This window comes from Sylvia atricapilla, chromosome 3 (genome assembly GCF_009819655.1).
Source record: "Sylvia atricapilla isolate bSylAtr1 chromosome 3, bSylAtr1.pri, whole genome shotgun sequence".
Lineage (NCBI taxonomy): Eukaryota > Metazoa > Chordata > Aves > Passeriformes > Sylviidae > Sylvia > Sylvia atricapilla.
Genome location: NC_089142.1, coordinates 10,539,597 through 10,567,019, shown reverse-complemented (window position 1 = coordinate 10,567,019; position 27,423 = coordinate 10,539,597). Strand labels below are relative to the sequence as shown.

The 27,423-nt window shown below is 38.0% G+C and overlaps 1 long non-coding RNA gene across 1 annotated transcript; it reads left to right on the top strand.

Moving 5' to 3' along the window:
• Positions 1 to 2,952: 2,952 nt before the first annotated feature.
• Positions 2,953 to 4,162, top strand: LOC136358761 (uncharacterized). The gene is made up of 3 exons (XR_010743163.1): positions 2,953 to 3,011; positions 3,328 to 3,429; positions 4,070 to 4,162. It is a non-coding gene; the product is annotated as an uncharacterized lncRNA (long non-coding RNA).
• The last annotated feature ends 23,261 nt before the right edge of the window (positions 4,163 to 27,423 follow it).

Sequence of the window (27,423 nt, the reverse complement as noted above, 5' to 3'; positions counted from 1 at the left end):
ACATTACATCTGACCAGCCAGATAAATAATTTGTAAAATCCTCCTGTTTGTAGATAGTATAAGCACCTCTAATACAATCCTAGTATTGAGGACCTGATTCTATAAAACAGTTAAGAGCTGATTCTCTACATGTGTGCCTATATTTCTGCATGATTTCTACATGAAGTCCTCAGTGTGGATCTCGGGCAGTCTATATTCCTCTGTTTGCTGCATGCTGTTATCAAATCTAGTCTAACACAGGCAGAAATAAAAAAAAAAAAAAAACTATTGTGCCAAAGATGTGCATGATGAAGCTGCATCATGCCTAGAAGGCACATTTATTTATGCTGAAGAAACCTTTAGTATTGCACCATAGTATTCACTTTCCTTTTTCATCTCATGATGCTTTCTTTTGGTCCCTCTTCAGCAGTATTTTTCTTTTTGTCCCACTTCCCACCCTCTGTGTTGTGCAGGCAAACAAGAATGCAAAAACCTGTGGCATCACATTACAATCTATGGCAATTGCCTTGTGTCTTCTCCTGGCATTGCTTTGCTACAGTTTCAATAACATGTTCATTTGCAACCGCCACATAAATTCCCTAATGACACAGATCTTTTGTTCTTAGATGATCTATTCCACCTCCATCATTCTGAGCATGACTCATTCTGACATTCATGAGACAGGTGACAAGGAAAGCTAAATGCAACACAAATGCAAAGGAATGCTCAATAAGATTTGCTGGGCCATGATCCTCTTCCTTAAAATAATCCAGTTTAATAATTGCAATACAAGTTTCGCTTGCCCTATTACTGAAGTTTCCTATTCTTTAATCTTCTCAGAAGGAAATCAGCATTTAAGTTTTATCTTTAGCTTAACTAAGTTTTATCTTTTGCTTTTGGGAGGTTTCTTCTCTTTAAAGGACTTAATATAATTTTTCCTAGGAAAATACAATTATAACCAAACTTTTAGAACTGAGGTCTCTTTCAACTATTTTGAACAACAATCTTTTACCTATCTTTACCACAAGAAAGGCTTGTCACATAACAGCAATATGTAAAAACAAATGAAGAAGAATTCTGAAATTCAGATAAAATATTATTTTTACCTAGATGCTAACTACAAAAGTAGAAAAAAGTGTCTTGTCTCCAAAGCTGAATATGCCCCATTTATATTTTGCCACAGGCAGAATTGGGAAGCAGTCAGTGAGCAAGCAATCCTGGCCATCTTTTCAAGCATGTATACTATGACAAATAGGACAAAAATGAAGTCTGTTGAAAATCTGTGGTTGGAGAAGGCTCTACAAAAGGGACATATGTTGTCAAAAATAACCATAGTGGGTGTTTTTCTGAGTTAGGAACAAATCTATAATAAAGTTATTACTTTTGTATAAATAAAAAAAAAAAAGACAAATGACAATAACCATATCAATAATAATAGGTTCAGCTTTTCAGGATTTGACTTTCTTGCACTTGTTGACTGGAATCACTATATAGGCACTTAGAGAACAGAAAGGGAAAAAAAGAGAAAAAGATGAGTGGAGTAAGTTTTGCCCCTGTTTCAAGCTTAAACAGAAGAATGTCTGCATTACAAAACAACCACACGTTAGATGGTGTGTATGCAAATGCTTTGGTGTTCCAAGATCCTACTGAATAAAAAGTACAGTATCATGAAAAATTTTGGATTCAGTTCTCTATAATAGAGACAGTTGTTTGAGCATTTTTCATTATGCACTAATTATCTCTTTAATAATGGAAAGCAATGTAGGGTCTAGTCACGCAAACAGTTCCACACAGGGACATGTCTGTGCAAGACTGAGACCTAAATGTTGAAACCCTAGAGATTCATTTTACCATAACAAATGGCATTAAACTATTTTAAGATTCACTCTGGTAATTACATGCTCTATTTTGTATTAAATACCAATGGTTTAGTTGTGCTATCATTCACTAGGGTTCACGTTAAGTATTAAATTCAGTTGAAATCTTGAATGAGAACATCATGTTAAAAAAGATTCTTCGATTTTTTTTTGTGTGGTTGTGCAAAAATACCATAAAGATATCACTTAATCTCCACTAAACTGTGCTAAGTTATAGTTTTTAAAAATGGAAAGAACAAGCAAGTCTATTAGATGTGTTTGTCCTCCTCCTGCTCTGGGGTGTACAGAGAAACCCATTCAAGCAAACTGTGGTTTCCCACCCCTTTTCTGAATGGAGGATGGTATCAAACAATGTGTGTGCCAGAGTGACACTGATGGGACTGCTGGACATCCCTGATGGGACAGCACAGCAACCCCATGGGCTTTGGACAGCAAGAGCAATGACAGAGCAAGAGCTATCAGAGCAAAATCATCCACTGACTGTACTGCAGCACTGACACCATTAACACATCAGGAAAAACAGATCCACTCTATTCCAAAACCAGAACTTCTGCCTTCCCTCTTTTCACTTTTTGCATACATACCAAGTCTCATTTGAGCCTTATCCTACAGAGCAGACTGGGCAAAAGGAATTTTGTTTACAGAGCCAGCCATCCTGCTGCTTGTCCTCGAGAACAAAGGTTTTTGTTTGTCTCTTTTGGAATCTGAAAAAAAAAAAAAAAAAAAAAAAAAGGAAAAAACCTAAAAATACACTTTCTACAACCTCCTAGGCAATGAGGAATAGGAATATAGTCATAAAAAGTACAAATTGCTCCAAGCAGGGGTGTGGGACACTGATTTTACCTACTAATAAAGGAGACAAAGTTTAATTGCAGCAAGAGTGCTTTTTACTGCACAGTTACCACCCAGGTCCAAAAAGAGGATTGTAAGTCATTGGTGTAGCACTCCTGATGGGGAAAGAGGAGTGAGAAGTGTAAATAAAAGAGGAAATTTAGGGTTTTTCTAAGATATGGCCTCAAACCTGTCAGCAACTTGCACACAACATCTCTGTTACTTGAGTTATGATGTGATTCTCTTTTGCAGAGAATACGTATTCCATTTCTGGTTCAAGTCACCTCCCTCCTTTTGGCAAGTTAAGCTTTTGGGAGAAAACAGGTAAGGACTTAAAGCAATGATAATGTGTTATTGTTTGTGTTGTGCTAGTTTCCAAGGGCCTCAGAAAGCATTGGGGAGCTGTTGTGTTTGCTGCTGTAGGAACACACAGGAAGGTGCTCCCCATATGACACCCCTCCTCCCTTCTCAAATCCTCTCAGTAGAAGGGAGATTATTTTTGCAGACCTCTCCAAGCTCAAGCATTAAGTGTGAGGCTCCCACAGTTGCCCTTCTCCACATGCTTTCCCACAGCTGTGCTGCTGGGTCATGCATTTGCAGTGCACTGTTTCAGTCCCTCTCCTGCACTTGGCGCCCACAGAGCCAAGAAAACTGGGCTGACCTTGTTGGTGTGATGGCTGGTGGGAATTTCCTGACGCAGAGGGTCTTGAGCTGAAGTTATGGGACTCAGCTGCAGCTGAAGGTAAGAGCCACACTCAAAATCTTCTCATGCTGTGTCTTGTCCTTTTGTTTTAGTGACTTGAATGTTCCTCAGACACATTCATCAATCCTTACTGTGCTTGCATCAGGGTAGAGAACACTTCAGTAGCCTGTTTTTAGTTCCCTTGAAAGTGACTTTCAAGTTGTATTATTTATTATTAAAACACTATTTACATTTCTCTGTTTTCAATATTTCTCTTGAGAGTGTGGAAAGATAACAGCAATGACAAGAGCAACATCAGTAATAACAAAAGTACTGTTTCTAATCAGAGGCTTCTACAATTTAATAGCAAGTATCTACATCACAAAATCATTTCAAATGGTGCTATACCTCATTTTAAGTGGTGCTGTAAAATCACAGAACAAAAAGACACTCAATGAGATTTCAGTAGGTCATAGACCTTATAAATGGGTTATCAACTTCAGCTCCTGACTTTGAAGAAAACACATTAACTGTCATGCTTTATTCTTATTTTCCTTCCTGTAGAGAAATTTCCAGGTTGGATGTATTCAATATATTCTTTCTCTGCAAAGGGAAAAAAAAAAAAAAAAAAAAAAAGTATGTGTAGAGGACATTTCATTATACCGAAGGCTTAACTTGCACCCTCTTTTCTTTCACACAGAGAGCCTCGGTTGACTGGACTGCTGAGGTCAATGCCTTTGGCAAATGTGTGTGTGTAATGCTGGCACAGTGTGGGGGAATGAATCCAGACCTCTGAATCTTAGACTTTTCAACAAGATTAATGTGAAGTCTCTCCAAAGGTGCTGCAAGTCTTTGCCTGGCAAGCCCTGTGGAGGGCTCCAAAGCTAGAAACTACAGACTTACCAAAGGATGGAGAGCTTGTGAGAACTACAGTCAAGGATTCCCCAAGGATCTTCACCCAAGGGTCTTCAAAGTAGTTGTGCTGGGTATTGGTGTGTCAATGTGGCAGCTGTAAAGAGGACAGGACAACCAGCAAGTGTCTGTGCAGCCAAGGCTGGCCCAGTGCTGCTGTGCCTGTTCCTGGCAGTGTCAGTTCAGGTTTACTCATGAGCTGTAGCAACTGACATTGTCAGCCTGTTGCTGTGTAAGCACAACTCAACAAGTATGTTCTGTTCATCTGAAATACATATTCTGTCATTTTCCTGGGCTTGTATGTTATTACTGTGTGAAATTTGGTGGCCTGAGGGAGGTTATACAAGTTGATAGGAAGGTTGTTTGTGTATTTAAACTCAGTGAATCACTGGGGGATCAGATTGAGTGTAGTATTTGGAGAGACCCTGACAGATCCCAGTGGCCTGTTCAGATTTGTCGCTTCTCTGGTGACAGTTCTAGCCACTGCCAGCTTTTGGTTTTAATTGAAGTGCATTGAATTTTTTTTTTGTGACCTGAAGCCATGTCCTTTTTTTTTGCCCTGTCTGCTCACAGAGACACAGAGGATTAATGTAAATCAGGATTTGCATGATGATGGGATGCAACTGTTGAGTCAGAAATCTGAACTGGTCCTGAATTCACCCTCTAACCACATTATTGCAATACCCACTGCTGGTAAATTAATGCAATTTTTCTTTCTTTCTAGTTTTGACTTAAAACTTTGAATACTGCTTAGTATCTTCACCCAAGGGTCTTCAAAGTAGTTATGTTGGGTGTTGGTGTGTCACTGTGGCAGCACTAAAGAACACAGGGGAACTAGCAAGTGTCTGTACAGCTGACTTGATTACTAGTTGTTTGATAAAAAACTATCCATATCTCTGTCTGTAGATATTGCTTCTCTAATATCCTTCCCATTTATGTTAATCAAGTAAAAATAACATGACTTCTTATCCAGGCAGGAGGAGTGTGATGAAATATGTTGTTTAGCAAATCCAGAAGTAAGCAGTGCTTATCACTACTGGTACCATTTGTTCTCCTGTCTGGATTCATTCATTCCTACTGAAGAGACACAGTTCCTGTTGATACTTGTATCTCAAATAATATCACAGATATTTGTACATGGTATTTCTCACTGTCTTCTTTAATTGGTTAGTAATATTTGTCCTTACACATGACCTTCTTCTGCATCTTTTAAATAAGTTCTATGGTCAAAATCCAGTCTTTCCCGCCAGTAGTGAGATATTTTCATCAGGAGAAATGTCAAATGAGCCACAGCAGACCTCCAGTGACAGGGGTTACATACAGCCCACACAGAAGATAAATCTTTAACACTTAATAGACCATCCCAGAAATGGAAAATGGCATAGAGGTAACTGGGTTTGTTTTGTTGGCTGCAAACCCTTTAGAAAGGGAAAAGTTGCACTATGATAATTTTTTTTTCTTTTTCTGGTCCTGTAAGAATTGTTTAAGTTAAAAACCCTTTGTAAAGTCCCTTAGATCTCCAGTTCATCTGAATTTCATCAAATTTTTAATCCTTGTCTGTCATGAATGTCAAAAACGTACCACTGGGAGCAGGAAAAAAAATTAAATCCTGCAGTTCTAATTTACCTCACTATAACAGCATCTGAATAGTTCATAAACATAGGCCAAAAGGCCCTTGATACTTAACCATAGGTTTTGTTTATCTTTTGCTTTTGTTGGGGTTTTTGCAGGTGATTTTTTTGTTTGTTTTGTTTTTGTTTGGGTGGGGTTTTTTTGCCTGGTTTGTTGGTTTTGATTTTGGTTTGCTTTTTTAGTGTGAATTGCAGCACCTTGGCAGGAGGGTTTTCAGTATCTGGCTGAAAACGGATTATTCTCAGTGCAAGTTAATTTTCACTAACTCATGTATATCTGTCCTGAATGTGTGTAAACAGATTTTCCAAAGCCTCAACATTTGAAAAACTTAACTTCTAGAAGTATGAAAAAAGTTGCTTTAAAGTATTAATGTAACCCAAATGATATTTTCCCCTAGCTACATTCTATGAGGAAAAGACCAAGTTTTGCTAAATTAACTTTTCTTTGTGCAGGTTGAAATAATAATAGTAATAATAATAATAAATCTAATGTTACTCAGCCTAAGATATAGCATATAAACTGCATGTGTTGTACCAACCATGTATTCACTCAAAAATGGAAGAAATCTTTGCAGCTGAATAAAAAGCTGTGAAATAATTGGTAATCTAATTCTTGTAGGGTTATTATTGCCATGAAAAAGCTTCTAAATAGCAGACCATTCTCTGCATATGATTCTGAGGAAATATAAAAAAGGTAGATAGTCAAATAAGTTAAAGTAAAAAAATAGCGTAAATGGAATTTTTCAGAGGATTTAAATACCAGTTTTATAATATCTCAGAATTAAAATGATGGGTAATAATGCAAAATATGTGAAAACACCCATAAAGTTTTTCATACTAACCCTCCTTATACAAATAGATAATAATCTATAACGGGCCCATGTATTCCTGTAAGACACTCTGAGGCAGTTTTTTGTGAGTTGGTCTCATGTCTCATGTCTTACATCAGAAGAGAGTTCCAATCCTGTTACCATTTCGAAATACTTCCTGTTACCATTTGTATAATTGCACTGAGAATCAACATTCTTCACAGATTAAGCTATTAAAGAAAACAAAAACAAAAAAAAAAGCAAAAAAAGGAATAGGTAGTTCTTTTTATACTTAACAGACTTTTTCCAATTTGTCCTAAATGAACTTTAAAGAAGCATACAAATAAACCAAACAAATACAACCCACCCACACAAACTAGTCGAAATTCACCTGAAATAGCACAACTACATGTCTGACTCTTGGTATGGGGCTTCAGGCCAGCATCAAATGGAATTCTCTCCAGTAAATAAGCTATCCCATTCTACTGTAGCAAATGAAATGTAGTGCAAGCCACGCTACTCCTGATTTACATGGACTTGGTGGTAAAGCCCGGGCTGAACAGTTTAGAAGTGCTCCGTTTTGTGATGCTTCCATATTTTGTTGCTAATGACCACAGGAATACTCATTTGCTCCCATTTGCTAAAAACATAATTGGAATAGTCTTCTCAAGTTTGGGGAAGGAAGATTTCTGTGTTCAGGTGTCTGGAGACACCTTTGCCTATGCAGCCTCAGTATTTAATGATATCAGGGTTGATATGGAACAGGAGAAATGTGGAGCAATATTAATTTATTGCTAATAATATCTCCATAATTTAGAAAAAATAAGACTCTAGTATATGTACCCTTTCTCAATGTGTCCATGACATCTTTTTAGTACTGACTCTTGGAAAAAAATAAGGAGATAACAAGGTGGCTCTATGTGATTTTTTTGCTATGTTTCTTCCTAATCTCCTGACACTGAAATACATAATCTCAGTTTCCCACTTCAAGAGAAGCATTTTTTCTAACAGGACTTTTTACTCCTCCATAACAAAGATGATCAGAGCCCTGGCAGGGATGTGGTCTGTCCAAGTGCCAGTGGAGAAGCTCCAGCCTGATAGCAGACTCAAAGCTGCTGGTCTAATGGATGATGGTGGTGCCAGCCCGTGTGTCTTCTTGGAGATAGGAATGTCGATCTCACACCACAGCAGGATTTCTTCCCTTTGCAGCCGTCAGCAGTTGCTGCCAGGAGCAACAGTGGTGGCATTGATTCCAGCTGCTGCCCCAGCTGAATGCCAAGACACATAAACTGTGGGATGTTCTTAGCAACTCCTCCATGAGGTAGTAAGATAACATAAGAAACATAAGGAGATATTAAAGAGCAGATGATAAACCATTTTCAGGAAACAGCATTTCACCAGAAAAAGAGGCTGAACTTTATCAAAGGGAAAATGTCTCCCAGAGGACTTGCCAAAGTAAATCTCTTTGATGCAAATGGTTTAAGCAAAGACTTTCACCTTAATCTACTGTGTGGTGACCTGGTCTTCTGATACAGGGAATAATTATGGGTATTTTCAGAATTGCTATGGTATGCAAGCTCTCCAAACCTAAAATAAGTACTTACAGTATTGCCACTTCACCACTCTGATCTTAGTCACCTACATCTCTCTTAAATTTAATAATACCTAATGCCTTTAAACTTTGCTGCTTGGAAGGGCTTCAGTGCCTTGTGAAAGACAGATTTAGAAAATGCAATTCCTCATTAACAAGTTTTTTTAGCTTTACAGTTTTATTATTTTGCCTTTGCTAGCATCTAGTATAATGAATGACCCACAAAGAACTTGCCCAAAGGGTAGTACAAAATGGAGAGGAAAAGATGAGTGTGTAGCTGTTGAAATTAGTATTTTTTTTGCAGATTGATCTCTCTGCCAGTTTGTCACCCTGGACATTTTCAGTTTAGTTTATTTTTGTTACAGTAGAAGTGACAATGTAGTTTAATCTACCCTCTGAAAACAAGATCTATGCCTGTTTCATTTGAATTCTACTGTTCTTTCATTAAACATTTCTTCATCTTTGCAGAGCCAAATTCTTACGATAATAAATCAGAGACACCTAAAGTTCTTGCCAAGTCAAATATCTACAGTTTCTGGCAATTATGTAATTTCCAGATTTGCTACAATGGCTCTTGCTGATAAGTCAATTGTCATAAAAAGAAATGTTCCAGACCAATCTTTATTAGGGTGTCCTTCACTGATCTGTGTAAAATAATCCCCCTCCTGCCCCACTCTCTTTTAGAAAAGAGAAACATAATTACAGCTTTTTCCCTTGCTTTGAATGACTCTTCATCATAACAATTTATATCTGGAAAATGTCACAAGAAAATGTGAAAAAGGTAAGTTTAAACCAAAGAAATCAGGCACTGCTGTTATTAATAGAGCAGCTCAAGAATGTTTCCCATGATGTGTTATAAGGGCTCTGTCTTATAATAAAATTTAACAGTGATGTATTTCCCTTGTTCTCAAGTTGATTCTGTATTAGAAGTCCAGACAAAAGTAATTTGTAGCAAAGGTCCCTGATCCAATGTCTGTACATGGAAAAGACTCAAAGGGCTTCCATGCCCATTTAAAAGCCCTTTAAAATGATTAATGGCTAAATGCATTACAAATTATCAAGTATTTCACACTGACAAAACAGAGGACTTGTCATGAGTTTTGGCCAATTTTTTCCCTTAGTATTTAGAGTAAAATATCTCATAAATAGAAATTTTGAGCCCCCCTTGAGAGTGGTGATATAGTAACAGCAGATAAAATAAAGCCCTGCACCTTTTGCCCTTATTTTTTGCCTTTTTTAGTGTAGTTATTTTATATTTAAATGGATGTTTGAAATCCTCCATTGCAAAGCATTCCCTGAATCTTTCACCATTTTGATGCCAAATGAGGAAGAACAAAATTAAATTCCCAGAACTCAGATGCAAGTTCCTGATTTCTTGTCAAACCTGGAAGTGATTCTGGCATCAACTCTGAAAAAGAAGGCTATTCCTTTCTGCACTTAAAATGTAATGATTTATTTTCCAACTCTCAATAGTTGTTCTCCTTGTGTGAATAGGCAAAACTAGTATATATAGAAATGGGACCTATCCTAACTAAAGAAGCTAGTCAGTCTCATCCCTATGCTGTATTTGAAATAAAGTCCTAAAATACTATTGTTGATTTTGCACAAGCAGAATTGGGGAGTATTAACATAAAACCAGACAAAGGCGAACACAAACCCCATATCTTTCAGCGGTAGTCAAAAAACAAAACTCTTATTGCACTTTACTTTACCTACAACTGCCGTTTGGCCCAGGTGGTGTTTTGCTCTCCTCAGCGCTGGTGACAGCAGCCACACAGGAGAGCAGAGATCTCGTGGCATGCAGAAGAGACAGGGCAGTTTATTTGTTCCCCTGGCTGTGCTGGCAGCCCCCAGGGCACTGCTCGCTTCACCTTGCAGGGCTCGCTGCTCATCACCAAGAGCTGGCAGCATCCCTTCCCGGGATCTGTTGCCTGCACCTCCGCCTGAGCTGCCACGCAGGAGCTCCCAGAGTCCAAAACCTGCTGACAGCTAAGAATATATCAAATTATATATTTGATATATTACACGCATTTAATGACAGTGTGTTTACACAACTTTATTAGGTCATATGTTTACTTTATGCTGAGAGCTGCTGCTTGTTAACAAATGTGATAAAACTGCTGGTCCTATGCCTGAGATCACTAGTATCTTTTTTGAATTTGCAAGAGGTTTGAAGAAAACATGGGGAGAGCAAGGACAGAATTGTCTTACCGTCTAAAAAACATTGTGGGGATCACAGTATGGAGGAGACTAATTAATCAAGCACAAGGCATGATCAGCCTGTGTAATATCACAGAAGAAAAATGTGGACCTCTGTATGTCTGTTTATCCATTACCATAGTATTTTCCAGTTTCTGTTTCTTTCTACAAAACATTGATTTTTCATCCATGCATGTTGTGCCTCTGTACTGTGCATATAATTCAACAACTCTTCTGAAGTTTGGCAGGTTTCCAACTGCCCTGTGTCATCTTTATGAAATTTGAAAACATTAGGGTTGTACAGATTATCTTTTGAAGTGATGATATGATTCATTATCCTGCAGCTCTCATTACCCACAAGGGGCTAAGAAATTTGTATCATATGCAAACTCAACTGTTTAGTGGTTTGGCCAAGGGCAATGCTAGGTTCAAAATTAAAACTGTTGAACCTCTCTCTTCCATCTTTTATGGTGCCTGCCCTCTCTTCAATAGTGAGATCTCTGTAAGATGCAAACAAACCACAAAAAAAAATTTGCTTTTAGGTATATATAGACATAAAGGAATGTCTCAGCCAATAGAAAAAAAAAAAAAAAGTCAGTATTCATTCAAACAAGCTGAAATTCATCACAATGCTATTTTGAGAATTGTATAAAATAATTCTTTTCAAGCTTTCCATGATACCAATGCCAACAAAATATTTCACCACCAATATCACTCCACCCTTTGCTAATAGCTGTAGATGAGAGCTCAGTGAGCTTTCAAGGCAAGGTTCTCTGACTGATCTCCCACCCTCTGGATAGTCAGGATTTTGTCTCTGGGTCTTTACCTCCTGGTGGCACTTGCTATATTCATGTCAGTAACTCTTTGTCTGCTGGCTGGGGGTCCTGGAAATCTTTGCCAGAAAAGTTTTCTTTCTTCCCAGTCTTGTTGAGATACTGGGCTGGACAGGCAGGTCCCTGCTAGTAAATAATGCCAGGCTGGGGAAGGACTCAGGCCTGAGCCCATGACTGCCTGTAGTGCTTTGCTGTCCTGGGCATGATGGAGCTGTGCCACACAGGGCTCTTTCCAACCAGACCCAGGCCTGCTGCAGGGATTTAGTGGGGCAAACTTCCAGGAAACTATGTTCTATATTGCTTTTGGAGGCAAGAAATGTTACCCTTGTGAACATGAGTTGTGCCCTGCCAGCAGTCTTCAGAATACAGGAATACCCCCCAAACTGGTGTTTATTGTAGATATGCCATAAAATTCCACTGAAGGCTACACCCTTCTGCTGTAGCCTTATGATTGGGAAACAGAGAAGCACATCCAGCCGAGGGAAAAGAACACATTCCATGGTCCCTCTTCAGCTCTTCTCACATCCAAGCGCTGGAGCACAGGAAGAATTCAAACAGTCTCAGCTGAGCTCACAGACATTAACTGGAGCATCAAGAAAGAGGTAAAAAATAGACTAGAAACAGGACACAAAATTAGCAGAGTGAATGTAGCAAGTATATTAACCCCTAATAATTCTGCCCTTTTAAATTTTTTTGAACAGGGAATACATATAAAAAAGACAATTTCCATGGTATTAGTACATCTCCCATCATTATATTCAAGTATTAACATATGGATTACAGTTAACATTAAAATTGCTCCTTTGGGACCCCTGAGACCCTTTGCACTTTGCTGAATTACAGGAATGCTTTCAGTGAAGTAGATTAGTTGATGTGAATAGGTGAAAATCTACTCAAATTTATGGCTAACACAAGCTGGATTTGATGGATGTGTGTGTGTGTGTGTGTGTGTGTGTGTGTGTGTGTGTGTGTAAGACTATATATCTGCAGTTATCCTAGAAAGTAAAAAATTAGGTTTACAGCACAGTTATCTTTTAGGTCTTTGGAACTGATATAAAATATCTCAGCAAAAGCAGCCTTATGGTTGCAGCAGAGCCAATACCTTACAGCTGTGATTGTGCTAGGAGAACTGCCATCAGTGTGGTAGTAAAAAAGAAACAGGCAGGAAATAAATTTCACATTCTGGCCAAATGTAACAGTATGGAAAAATGTTTATGTCCTGAATCAGGACAAAGCAGTCAAAAATCTAAAAACGTCATGAGCTATAAATCCAGAAGATATGGTTTTGGTTCAAATCAGCTGTAACATTTTGTTTTGGCAATTTAGAAGTACTTTGGTTGTTTTTAATATATACTTTGCAATTTAAGTTGCTTATATTTCTTCATGAAATGTAATTTTGAGACATAGAATGTTCATTCTTAAAGACAAAGTCTTCGTTACTTCAAAAAACATTTGCAAATGCTTTTCAATCCATTTCCCAAAACCAACATTTCCCCTTGAAAAAAATACTGTATGAAGTAATCAATATGTTCTAATTTGAGAAGCAGAACAAAAATGTTCACTGATGTATCCATTATGACAGCAATTTTCTTTGGTAAATGAGGCTTGGAACAATTCATATAAATTAGACTCATGTATGTGGGTATTGCAGGACTGGCAATGATAGTTTTATATGTTTTGATAGTTTTATAAACTCCATCTTCATTTGCTGCAATTGATTGTTTTTTTTTATTTTCTGATAGTATTGGGGATTCTTTTACCACACTCACAGATGTCAATGAGCAGAGCTACTCCCACCACTTAATAATGATTTTGGCTTGGTTTTAGGTTTGAGCTGGACAATTACAGCATCCTAAATACCATGAGAAAGTAGGGCAGATTGGAAATAAAAACTGGAATGGGAACTGTAAACATTTTTGCAAAGTTGTATCCCCTTTTTGTGGCCTGTAATATTTAAGAAAAATACATCTGAGGAGGCATTTTGACAGAACTTTCTGATATATGTTCACTTTGCTCCAGAGGATGACATATTCTCTCATTAATGCATGTGTAGAACACCCACAACTCTGCATGCAAGACATTCACCACTGTTCACAGCAGAACTAATATTAGCCGAACATAATGCCATGCATTTAACAGAGGATAAATGATTAACAAATGTGATAACAAAGGCTGACTCTGGACACAAAGTTTGGTTTCCTGCATGGTCGGTAGGGAGTGGTGGGCTCTCCTAGGGGACAATCCTAAGCAGAAATTTCCCACTGGGGGCTCTTTGGCCGAGCCAACACTACAGGACTGACAGGTCCTTGCAGGATCCTTGAAGATTCAGGTCATGCAGCACCATGGCCTCATTCCAGCACTTTGAGGGGGGAATAGGTGGGGGTTGTGTTTCTTTGTACATCAGTATTTCAGTCCAAAGGAGAAAAGGGTCCACGGGTACAGAGGATATCACATACCATTTCAGATTATACCCTGATGGAAAAAAGTTGTGGGGCAAACTGCAGAGCTCGTCTTTCCCACTGTATGGATGCACATGCTGGGATCAGGGCTGCACAGTGAAGTTCCCTCATGGTATTGCAGAGTAGCCTCTTGCTCTCCCGGACCTCTAACTCAGATACAGATCAAGTATAACATGAATTCCTATTTACTTCTGAAGGTATGCTCTGGAATTTCTGTCCTTCTAAACTCTGAAAATTATCAGCTAGGAATTAAGATATCTTTTTTTGTCATCTGGAATGAAATCTAAGCACCACTGAGCAATGTCTTGCCTCTTACTTTTGATAATGCATATCCTTTAAAATATGTTATCTCCTGAAAATAAATTATGGAATTATTTTTTATAGACCAGCTCTTTACTGCTGACTATGTCAAAATAAAGCTTCTCTAGAGACTGCAGATATTTATGACCATGAACAAATCAGTGCTGATCAAACTGCTTTGGTTGATATGGACGTTTTAGACCATTCCTTTTGTAACTATTTGGGAAACACTCATTTTTATACAAATACTAATAGGGTTTCTACAGTAATACTTAAACAGTGTTCTTATTCAGCTTGGTTTACCCCAACATAATTTTCTCTGTATGGTCTTTTTCTGCTGTGCTATAACAACTGTAAGAAAATGACTTTGCAAAAACGGGGAGAGAATCTTGAGGCCATTATGCTTTCTGATTCCAACTGTTATTTTATATACCTATAGAAATTATATGTTAGCTAAACCATCTGCTAAAGTCATGCACAAGCTGTTGTTTAACAGGGTCTGCAAATGATCAGATAGAGCCTCACAACCAGGTCACTCAGTTGTTACAAATGCATTTCAAATAGGATAATTTGACCAGCTGAAAGATATATAGAAATATTTTCTGAGGAGAAAAACACTAGAAACTCTTTGCCTGTTACTAGGTTTTAACCTTGAAAATATCTCTAGAAAGAGACTGGTGTCCAAACCACAAAATGCAGAGCTAGATTTTAAAATTCTTGAATTTAGGGGATCTGGTATGTAGTTTTAGTTTTACTCTGTGTTAAGGGGGAACTAATTCGTGAAATTTAGAGCTGCATCTGGGTTTGAGTTGGAAATTAATCCAAGAATGGCGTTATTTACTTCCAAGAGTTTTGGTTCAGACCCCATTTCTAATTATTGTCACAACTGAGAAAGCACTGATAGCTAATGCACGTCATTCAGAAACTCTGAAGTTTACTTCCACAGAAGTTTCACTTTACTCAATTGGAAGCAAATGTAGTGTTTGCAGCCAGACCGGGTTTGGGCATAAGTAAAACTGCTTACAGCTCTGCAGAATGCAAAATTGGATCTTTAAGGTTATCAGGTTATGGTTTTCAGGAGCAGTCAAAAGGACACCACTTGCCTTGGGCTTTGACTACGAGAAGCTGAGTTTATGTGACAATGTCTTTTTATCTCTGAAAACTTTCAATATTTTTGGTTAATTTCAGGAAGAACTACTAAACATAACAGACTTCTACAATTTTTTGTAGGGTCTCTGTGAGAGTCCTTTTTGAGGAGAAGGCTGGAATGTGACTGTCAAAGGAGTTGTCTTTATGAATAAAAACATGGTGATTGAAAGAGAGTATCAGTCATGGTTAACCCATTCTGAAGAAATAGAGAATCTATCCCTGAAATCCAAAGCCATAGGAAAACAGATTGAATTAGCTTTGTTTCTTTGAGGACCATTGTTTTGCTTTGATTTTGGCTTTTGGGTTTTGGGGTTTTTTAATATTTGTGTAACTAATATGTTGTGGGTTGAAGCGTATTCATTGCACACTTCATATGATATTTTGACCAGAGAAAACACTCCTAAAGCTGTACAGTGAAGTCCACTTCTTAGGACAGTTCATGACAGATAAGGAAGATAAATATTTATGAACATCTTCCTTGGACTCTGAACTTATACCTGAGGATGGTGCTGTCAGTTGAGTTATTTATAGAAATATGAATATATAAAATACAAGCATTTCCAAGAACAGCTGCTTTAATTAATTTTGATCTTTGAGAAAGGAGAATTGACTCATGTGAATGGCAAAGGGGATTCAGTTTTTGGGAGTAAATCTCTGAGTTTTGTGAAGCAAGTTGTTCTATCTTACCTACTAGAAATACCTTAGGAGATAAAAATGAAGGTGACATGTTTCAAAGAATGGTGAACATGGTTTAGCTCTTCCTTTTCTGAGGAAAACCTCCTTATCAGTTTAAAACCTAGCATACTTTAGGAAGAATGCTAAAGGAGTTTCCACAGTATATCAGATCCATTGTTGATATAGTGCAGTAGCCAGAACTCAACAGCAACCGGTGACCAGAAGGAGACACTTCAAGGGAAATGTGGTTCATCTCCTCTTTCCTCAAGGTCTCCTGGGATAGATCTGTTTTAACATAATAGCTAGAGAGAGGTTTATGACCAGATTAGTGAGGTTAAATAAGTCAATTTTATACCAATTCTGTGTAAAGGAAGAGAGGAAGTGGTGTATTTTTTAAAGGGCTTAATGCTGACCTGATGGTTATCCAGCCTGAGTCAATAGGGTTTATTTTACTGTTTAGCAATAGTGGAATCACAGTAAGATTGGGTTTTTTTGAAGGCTTAACCCCAGACAGTCCAACACTTAACATGCCTACTCATTGCCCACTACGGAGATTTCATTAAGGTTCCAGGATTCAAAGTTGGAAAAACTGCATAATATAAAAACTCTGATTAAGTGAAATTGCCTTTTTTCTATTAAAGCTGAAAAATAAAGACGATTCAAATAGAATTTTGAATTCTAACTCTCTGCACTTTATTTTATACATATCTGTGTTAAACATCAAAATAGCAGATGGATCTAATACTGGAAGGGGCCTATTTTCAGACATTCCCAAATTTCATAAAATCAGCCTCAGGATATTGCTGTTAATATGCCTGAGCGTTTGTCCAATTTGTCCTCAAACCTGAATTACAACCCTAACCTAGTTCTGGACACTATCAGCCCATTCCTAATTAAAAAATTGGACTTTTTAATCACAATAAATAGTTTTATCAGTTGTGATCCTTTGAGGCCAAATGTCCTTACAAAATAATAATTCTGTAGTCTTTTATGATCTCTCTTTTGTAGTCATCTAAAAGCACTTTATAAAAATTACTTCTGACATATCAGCAAAATACAAAGTTGATACCTTATTCTTTATGGAGAGGTTAGTTCCCAAAGATATTTGGAACCCAAAACACAAAGCTTGCCTGTTATACCTAAGATAAAATCCTGAAATCTAACCACTCTATTTCTGTGACGAGAAAAAAAGTTGTTTCACAACAGCTAATTTTCTAATATTTTTAGTTTTTCATTTTCTATGTTCCTGTGATTCTCCTAATAGCCATCTGGCAAATGTAAGGTGATGTGAATTTCAATCAATGAGCTTCTCAATGCTGAATTCCCAGTGTAGAAAATAAGGCTGTGTCAGGGTGACACGACTAAAACACAGGACACAGAGATTCATGTATCAACAACAGATTCCTGGGGTAACCATAGAAGTCACATTAACTGTTTGCATGTAGAATTTCTGGTGGTTTAGGGGACTAGTGGCTCTTTTTTATTTTTCCCCTGTCCAATCTTAGAATCTTTATGGACACAGCCGCCATTCATTAGAAATCATTATCACTGATCATTAGGCTTTGAGCTCAGCTTGAGCTTGTTGATACTACTAGAATGCAAATTTTAAGAAACACTGTAGGAATGCTATGCATTTATCTTGTATAGTAGATTAACTAATAGGAAGACTCATATTAAAGTTTTGAAGTATTTCCTGTCATCTTATGGAAGCCAAAATATGGTCACTAAAATGTCAAGTCAATTTGTGTCCTGCACTCTTTCTGCCAGAGCTTTAAGGAGCTTTTTTCTCACATAGCTTTAAGGAACAATCCCAGGAAATCCTACCAGCTCCATGCAGCACTCGCTGTGTAGCTGAGCACTGAGTGACCACTGGATGGCTACACTTCCCTTCAGCATCTCCTCGCCCTTGCTCCATCCTGTCATCCCAGTATTATGTGCTTATTATTAAGATGAACAGTGGAAGGATACACCCAGAAATCTGGAAGTATTCAAAGCCCAGGCTTCACTGTTCTCTTAGATGTACACTGTGGCCCATCAGCCTGAACACTGAGAAGTTACAGTGCTGTTGGAAAACACCATCAAAAGGCAAAAAAGGTGCAAGGGAGAAGGGGAGACACAGAGATGAGCTAGCAATAAAGTGAGCATATTCTGCACATTTATCTCCATGTGCTGGCCACTTCCCAACCTGAGAACTTCTGCTGGATATCCTACTAATTCACAGCTATTTCAGATTTTGATTCCCTTTCCTGTGCTGGTACCCATCAACAAGTCCCTTGCCATGTTCTTGGATGAACTCCTGGTTACTGATATGGAGCAGGGATTCTGACTTCTACCACCTGATGTCTCTCATCTCAGCCACATTAGAAAGATGATCTATTATATTAGAGAGGTCACGTGTGTGAAATCATCAGTGTAGCTTCACAGCATTCTCGTTTTCAGAGATGAAATGTTCCAAGCCAAACTCGTAACTGAAGGTCTATTTAGGTTCTCACCCAAGAGCTTTTGACACCAGGAGATTGCTGGTGCAATAGCAAGACAAATACTATGAAATGGATAAACAGCGCCAGTGTGACCAGCAGAGCAAGCAGTTCACCTGCAGCTCATCCCATGGTCCTGAGAATGGGAAGAGCATCAATTACTTTCATAATAAGTGTTGTAGACTACCATGAACAGCCCCATTGGAAATGGTAGCAGGGAAGCTTTGGGAACAGAGGAAATATTCAGATTGTTTCTCTGTTTATCCTGAAAAGTGACAGTCATGACTCTTTCTGCCTTATACCCTGTCTTTGTATCTTGGGAGGATGTTTTTTTCTATTATCTGAAACAACAAAGGGAAAATGAATGAATTATGCTTTATGTGAGAAAAAATAATTGCAGGTTTAGAGCAAGGCACTGCTGTAAACAGGAGGTATAGTAACTCAGAACTGACAGATGCTAAGTTTAAAAAGGAAAAAGAGAAAAAAAGATGTCAGTAAAAGTGAATGTGTCAATAATTATGCAGCATGAATGGATAGATGTGTCAAGAAAATATCCATGCACCACAGTGTCATTTCAACTACGGAAAAGGTCTTTTATTGTGGTTCAATAAAGACAGGACATCAGAAGGGAAGGAGAAAGCAAGTGGTGTGTGAGTAGAGCGAATGAAGTCAAAGAGCTAATTCTGGGTCTTGTATGGAAGGCAATTTCCAGTCTCTCAATGCAGCTGGAGTGAAAGAAAACATCTCAGTCTAAATATAGCATTGGCTGATTGCTATGTGCTGTGCAGTCATGCTGAAAGGTTTCTGTCCTGATGGCCATGTGAGTGGGAGGCTCTTTGCAACCAGGCACCAGCACTGTGCATTGCTGCGTGAGAGATTTCCTGCTGCAATGAGCCATTTATGCCAAGAGCTCACAATATTCAGAGGCTTTGATTCAAACTGGTCTCTGTAGTCTTGGCCATGTCTGCTCGTGGACTTTAAAGGACAAAGTTTAAGTGATTATTTGATTTAATGATTTAAAGCTTTTCTGTAGACTAAGTGTTCAGCAGCTCTCTGTTTATTCACCCATGTCCCAGTTTGTGGGGCATTATTAGCACACAGGGCCAGGCACAGATGGGTGTGCATGGCACAAGGGTGTCCTGGAAGGTCCCATGGCCCCACCTTATGTGAAATGTGCTGCCGTGGGGAAATACTCCAGAATGTGTGAATGGAAGAACAGGATTCAGCCTCTTGGATTCTGTAAATCTGGTCCTGTCCCTTAGGTGAAAATAAGGGCTATCTTCGGACAAGTGAATTAACTGAACAGAATCTTGAATCTTCTGTCTTGTCAAGTGGAGATAATGTACCCCTGTAAATGGCTTTAAGATATCTGGATGAAAAGTTCTACTTAAATACTGAATGTCATCTGATTATGCCAGGTGGAAATATTCACTTCTGTTTCTTCAATAAAATGGAAGAAGACAGAATCAGAAACTTGTCTTTTTTTTTTTTTTTTTTTTTTTTTTTGAGAACATTTACACACAGATATGCAGTATAGTGTTATTTCTTCTTTGGAATAGCATCTTCTGAAGGCAGGAGAGCTACTATTCCTTGCTTTCTCATTGACCTTCTTCACTTCTGCAATGATTAAAACTAGGGCTTGCTAAGAAAATGTCGAAGTTATTATTTTGTTGTTTTAATTTTGAACTTCTGAGTCTCCCAGGTTTAAACTGTAAGAGCAGTGCCCATATGATGCAGCTGCTTTCCATATGTGCTGGAGGGAGGAACGTGTGATTGTGAGGAATATGATGACATCCAAAACAATAAAACATTCATCCCAAGGTGAACGGGTGTATCAGTTATATATTTAGACATTCGCTTTTCCTGGCAGACTTAGAGCAGTTCAAAAGCACAAAACCATAAGAGGAGGAAGGATCATAAGGGTCTGTGAGGGAGACTGACAGGGATGGAGGAGAGGGCTCATCATGAGCTACAGTGATGAAAACAGTGGGAGGTACAGATGAAGTGGAACCACTCTGAGGTTCTCCTTCTTGCACATACTTATAGTAAGAATGGCTGGTTTCCAAACATTTTTTTTTTTTTTTTTAATCACCAGGGATATCTGTTTTGGTATTGATAGCATTTTACTCCCTTAAACCCCCTGTCTTTGTTCTCAATTTGTTTTTCTCTCTTCCATCCTGTGTCTCATTATCAGAGTCCAAAACTCCTCTAAAATTGGCACCAAGTTAAAATGATACTGACATAGATCAACCTAGTTTATCCTAACAGCCCAGTCTAAGATAATCCTATGATTTTGACTTATCATAATAGACCATTGTTAGATAAGTCTGTATCTTTGCCATATGTAAAGAAAAAACTCAGCATGGAACCAACCTATGCCTATGGTGCTGCTTCCCTTGGCAGGGGGGAGGCTTCTCCCTAGACAGCAAGAATCAAGTCCTGTTTGGTCCTTTCAAATTAAGCATCAGTGGATGTAAGCAGTGTACAGATATCCCTCTGAGGCACCATAGAACATGCACATCTGGGCTTTGGGAGAAAACAAGCATTTTCCATGAGAAGTAGAACCAATCCCCTTTCCAGCTTTTCTCTTCTGTTAACAATATCTACTGCTGCAGTAATGCTGAGCCTCTTCTGGTCAGCTTCTGCTGTGCACATCATGCCCAGCTGAATGAGACAGGGTTTTGGCTCCTTGAATGATTAATTCTTTTGGGAATGCAATACATCTAGATGTCTGAAATATGGAGATATTTTGAGATTCCAGGAGTATTTTTTCACTTTGCACTGTTATTCCAGCATGGTTACAATCACATCACTGTAAATATCTTTCATTTCTTTTAGGTTAAAGAGAACATCAATTAGAGGATCAGAAATTAAGAATTCATAAAAAATTCTGTAAAAGCAATTGATAAATAAGCAAATAAGCAATTGAAAGTATATAAAATAATAAATAGTTAAGACATAAGTTTAAGCACAAATATGGTCCTTTAAAATCATTAATATACATGCGAAGCAAAGTCACTGGTATTTTTTTAGATCATTCAAAACCCAACATATCCAATTAAATTTATTTTTTTAAAGGCGCTTAAATCTGTATCAATAGCTTTAAGAAAATAGAGAAGTATTACATGGAGATATTTCAAACAACGTCCAACTGGGAATACTTGTTGAATGTACAATATAATGTCAATGTGTGATGCAAGGCACGACTGGGTCTCTCTAGTCTACAGTAGCCCCTAGTGACTTTTCCCTTAAGAAACCAGAATCTGTAGTTGTGTCTGTTAATTGTAAAGGTAATTCCCAGGATTGGCCAACAACATGTATATTCTGTGATCAACACCTCTCCCATCTTCCTAGGAACCATCCCAGATAGCCTGATGAAAAGCCTGATGGTGACTTACTGTCTATACAGTGAATATACAAAAGGACTGGTCCCAACAGGTGGGAACTGAAGGGTCACCCACCAGGTGTGCCTGGGACAAGCCTGGAAGACATTTATACACTCTATAATTCACATATCAAAATGGAAATACATATTTGTATAAAGTTCCCAATACAATCAGACTTTCCTGGTGGTGTTTTCTTCAAGGCAGCAGGTTTATTATCTTCTTGATGCTTGCTAGATGCATGGTCTGATGTAGTTCATCAGCTGGACTGCTTTGTGCTTACAGGGCATTGTGGAACATATATTTACAGTGCCACTTTAAAACTCAATTGACTACTGCTTACCCTCAGAAATCACTGTAACCAAGATGCAAGTTTTAAAAGTCCGTAAAGATGTGTTTATGCTCCAATGCAGAGTTGTAGATTGACTTCTAGTGAAAGACTGAAGGAATCCTGGAGTAATAATGGTCTTTCTGTGATTGTTGAGGTGATCTCACCTGTAGCTAACGATGGTAACATGAACATGAGAGAGATGAGGATCAGTCATGCAGCAGAGCAGATCCAGCATCTAGTGAAAAGACGGAATTATTAGCAAGTGAATCTGTATGGAAAGAGGGGCACTTAAGCAAAGCATGATGACTTCATGGCATAAAAAGTAGGGCATGCTATAAAGATCATGGAGTTTATATTTTCTTTCCTGTTTTTAAATAATAATGGTTCAAACAATTGAGTTTTATGGCATTATATTTATAATTTACAATACCAATATATGTGAATTTATATATCTCACTACACTTAATCCTAGAGAGTATGGTCATATCATTTGATCTATGCCTTAATCTTAATGCAGAAGATCCAGCTGGCCAAGGGAAACTTTTGTATCCTCTCAGAGTGCTGTTTTGTCCCAAGGTTTCCAATGTGCAATGTCACAGAGGGAGGAGAAATGCATCAAACCAAACAATCCAAAACAACAACCCACTAGCTAAACAGAAAATGAGCAAACAAACAGAAGAACTTTTGAAGTCATTCATCAAGATGGAAAAATATATTTTCTGATTTCTTCAAACAACAAGCTGGCATTTGAGATTGAAATACATCCATTTACTGAATGCAGAGAATTTGATTCTCCTTGCCTACTGCAGCAACCCACAGCCCCCAAATTCTGTAAGAATGGAGATTTACTGAATCTACCCCATCAGAGAACCACAAATCCTTAATTTAGTGCCTATAAATTTAATCCCAGCAGCTGTCTGTGAACGCTCTGTAAAAAGTTACTGAAGTCTTCCAATTGATGAGAATGTGATCATCTCCCCTTAGCATCTGATCACAGGGCTGATTTGTGTAACCTGACCTTCCAGCTCATGAGCTTTTGGCAGAAGGCTGGTGTCAGCAGTTCTCACTCTCATCCCTGTGCTTGCATGGTGTGATACTTACCCACCAGAAACCAAACCCTCATTCAAGTCTTGTTAAAAAACAAGGGGAGCACAATACAGAAGGAAAAAAAAATCAAGCATTTGCTTGTAGTTTTCAGTGAGCTAAGCAAGAGAAAAGTAGAAATTTGCTTTAATTTGGAGCTTTTAAACCATCATAATGATGTGGTTAGAGGAGTTTCATAAACTTTTTCCTAAGTGAAATTCAGTGGGTGTGAACAGATGCTGTGAATACCTCAGTGAGTCCTGCCAGGGCTCCACCAAGAAACAGTACATCTCCCTGGAGCATGGCAGACTTTTCAAAAGCAGTAAATTGCAGATTTTGGTCCTTAAAGGACTTTGTTAATCAAAGCTTTACATCTGCAGATTTAAGCACTTATACAAGTTGAGCTTTTAGCTAATATTATTTAAATAGGGCTTGGAATGTTGTAGGCAGCCAAAATTAGTCTTTCCTCTTAACATATGGTATGGTATAACAGAACATATAAGCCTTTAATCTTGCTAAGTAGGAGAGAGAGAAAAATCAAACATTTTTTAAGTCAATAAGCAGCTGATAGCAATATTATATGCATGTGAAATACAGCAGCTAGTGTTGGAGAAGCTTTGTTTTGCAACTGCAAGGAAGAACTTTTTATTATGGATTGCTCAACAAAATCCAGGTATTTAAAAAAATCCCCAGAAATGAAAGCTTAACTTACTCATATGAGACCATTGATTCCTTTTAGTGCTCTGCAAACAAAAGTACATCTAAGTATGCCAAGCCATAAAAAAGTCACACAGATCCTGTGTGACAAACCATTATAGAGTAAACTCACAGTCATCAAAGGTTTTGTTCATAAAGTTAAGCACAGGCATTTAGTTTGCAGAGCCAGAACCAGAATTTCATTTTCTGTAAGTTGTTTATTCTTTGCCTTAGACAGAGATTTCATGAAGCAGACTGAAACTCCAAGGTTTCGTATTCAGCTTCAGGCCATTCTGATGTATTCGTTTGAATTCAAGATGAAGAAAATCTCTACAAAATTTTCTCTAATTTCTCTGAATTTTTATTTTGGGCACAGTAGATTGCATTCCTGATCTTGCAAACACTTTATGAATGTTCTTAATTTTGTACAACCCTTTGATCTGTGAAACCATAAAAGTTTACTCTTGTGTGTTAACATTTGAAGGACCAGACACATCAGAGTAGCAATATGTGTTTACTTTGAGAAATGAAAAGGAACAACAATACCAGAAGCTGGAGTATTTCACAATCTAAAACCAGACAAATTCTCCTTTGGGGCACATCTAGCAAATCTCAGTTCCCACGCTTTTCTCCAAAATAGCACATGAAGTTTAACTACTGAAGTAACTAGGTAGCTGCCTTAAATCAGAGCATATGCTTTGAATGGCGCTGCTAAATCTCTGCCTTTCTGAAGTACAGAACTCCAGGACTCTTTTTCTCCCACAGTGCAAAGGTGGAAAGACACATGGGGCTCCCCAGGTGTGCCTGCCTGGGACAAACATAGCTGTGAGGGGAAGGAACTTTAAGGGAGAAAAAGAAAGAAGAATTAAAAGGAATGAACTCCTCAACAGTGCAGCAACTGTGATTTATGTCATATAAGAAGGGACAATTCTGCAGCTGTTCGTCACTGTTGGGGCTGTGTCCTGCCTTGCCCTTCTTGCCAGAAGGGGGAGAGAGTGGCATTGTGTAATCAGGCTCGTGCTGGCGCCCTGCAATACCAACCCACTCCTACGTAGGAGAGAGCCAACAACACAGAGTAAAGCATGCATTTGCTTTGCTACATCTGTGAAAGACCTATAGATATCAGTCAAGGTGTGAATGGACTCTAAAGAAACCAAATGGATAGATATCGTTGCTCTTCCATGGCTAAAATCCCATTTGTTTAAATATCTGCCACTTGTTACTAAAGCTGTCCCAAATAAAAGATTGCACTTGGTAAAAGATAGAAGCAATGGTCTTAATTAAAACAGATTCTTAGAACATTTTGTTTGATAAACAAGTCTCAAGATAACTTTGCTCCTTAATGAGACAGCCCTGTTGATTTTGTATTAATCCGGCAGATTTTTGTCGCTTGGAAAAAAAAAATCCAACTATAAAGTCTTTTTATCTTTATTCCATTTTCCTCTGGCTTTATTAAAAAAAAAAAAAAAAATTCCTTATCTGCTGTGCAGCCTCTGCTCAGTCCTTGTCAGAGATATGTTTCTTCTTCTACTCTATCAGCATTAGTACATTTACTGAAATTATCTCTGTTGTCTAGAAAGCAGTTCCTTTGCTGGCTTTCGGCTTAAAAGAAAAACAAACAAAAAAAGCTTGCCAAACTTATTTTTAAACAATTCTTGGTATTTAATGAAGCATTCCCAGCTGTAAAGGATACAACACCACAGGTGAATTACAAAACTGACATTAAATCTGGGTTGCTCTCAGAAGTCTATTTTCGCCTCCTGACACAGTGGTCCCATCCTGACACTTCTGACTCCTCTCTGCCAAGCAGTAGCAGGCAACAAGCCTTTTGTGCTGACTTCTCTTTGGAAGATCAATCAGTAATGGTGAAACTGGGTATAATCCAAGAGTAACTGTGCTTCATTTACTGTCTTGGGCCAGAGGCAGTCAATCAACAAACATAATAAAAATTTCTTTCTGTGTTTTCCAGAAAAAAATTGACTGCTTTAAATCAGGGACCAAACCAGAGACTGAAGCCTACAGCTTTTCACATAGTACCTAACTTAAACCTCTTCTTTCTGTACAAAATTTGACGTATGCTAAAAACTAACTGTCCCGTGTTTAATCTTAGATATTTTCTGGCATGCCAAATCATGTGCAGCGCTGCCCCACACACAGAGGAATTCAGGAGCCCTATTTAATTATCCTTCTGCATAATGTTGTCTCTAAAATACATTTCTTTATGAAACATGTATTCTACCTCAGTCTCAGATTTCGCAGATCCTGCTGATGGTTAGCAGCCTGAAGAACAAAGCAAATTTTCAAATGTCAGAAGGGTTTTTTTGTGACAACATATTTGTGAGATTTGTGTGATGAGGGGGGATTACAGCACCACAATAATTTATAAGTACAATAAAAAGAAAAAGAAAAACCTTCTTTTCTCCTAAATAGAACAATGTTTCAAACTAGGAGGCATGAGGATGTAAAAATCCTTTTGGCCAGGAGTACTTTTCTCTGCAGGACATATATTATCATTTAAGCCTTATGTAGTGTCATTTAAGCCTTACAGGACATGGTGATATTTATACAGCAATTTTCCAATCCTATCTTGTGTTGTTACCAGATATTTCTCCTCTTCTCTTTTTTGTACTTGTGGAGGGATGGAATGAAATAAGGAGGAGGACACACTTCTAGAATGAGATAATTTTTTCCCACTGATTGAGAACAAAAAATGCTGAGCTGAGTTCTTTGACCCCTCCATCCTATCATGGCTGTCAAACATAAGATGAAGATGGAAAGAGTAAAGATGAGCCACCTCTGTCAGAACAGAGGAAATAAAAATAACCCAGGTTCAGAACACCATTTGGGAGAAAGGCATAGGGGGAAATGGATATTATTTATTCTCATTTTCATCTGCAAATGAAATCAAGTTCATTCCCAGAAGGAAGCTTGAAAATAAGTATTCTAAGACAATAACTTTCCTGGCTAGATAATCGAAAAGGATGAGAAAGATATTTCAGAGAACTGAGCTTTTCATGTATGGGTATGTCCATAAAAATGGGTGCAGACTGTATGTTGAATGGTCCAGATATGAACCATCTGTGACTTGGAAATTACTGAGCTGTCCTAGCACCCAGTTCTAGTGTAAATAGACACTAAAACATGCTAATGTGCTGTGTGCTGTCTGAAATGGAGATAGATTATGTCTGTCTTCTCAGAGAAAAGACAGAAAAAGGTCATCCCTTCCATACAGTTATGTGCAGCATTATCGTTAGCTCATAATACACATTAGCCAACTAAAAGGAAACATTTCCAGGAAAGTAATGGATCTGTTAGTTCCTCTGGTTCAGTAGCCAATTTTTCCTTTTGTTCCCATGATGATTAGTTCTCATAACATATGAGAAAAGTAATTCCCTTTGTCTAGAAACATTAAATAACCCTATCATTAGTAGTTCAACACTTGGCAATTTGTAAACTAGGTATTAACACTCCAAAATGAAGGATCAGTGGCTACCTAAGACATTGCAACAAGATTGCATGGCCAGAT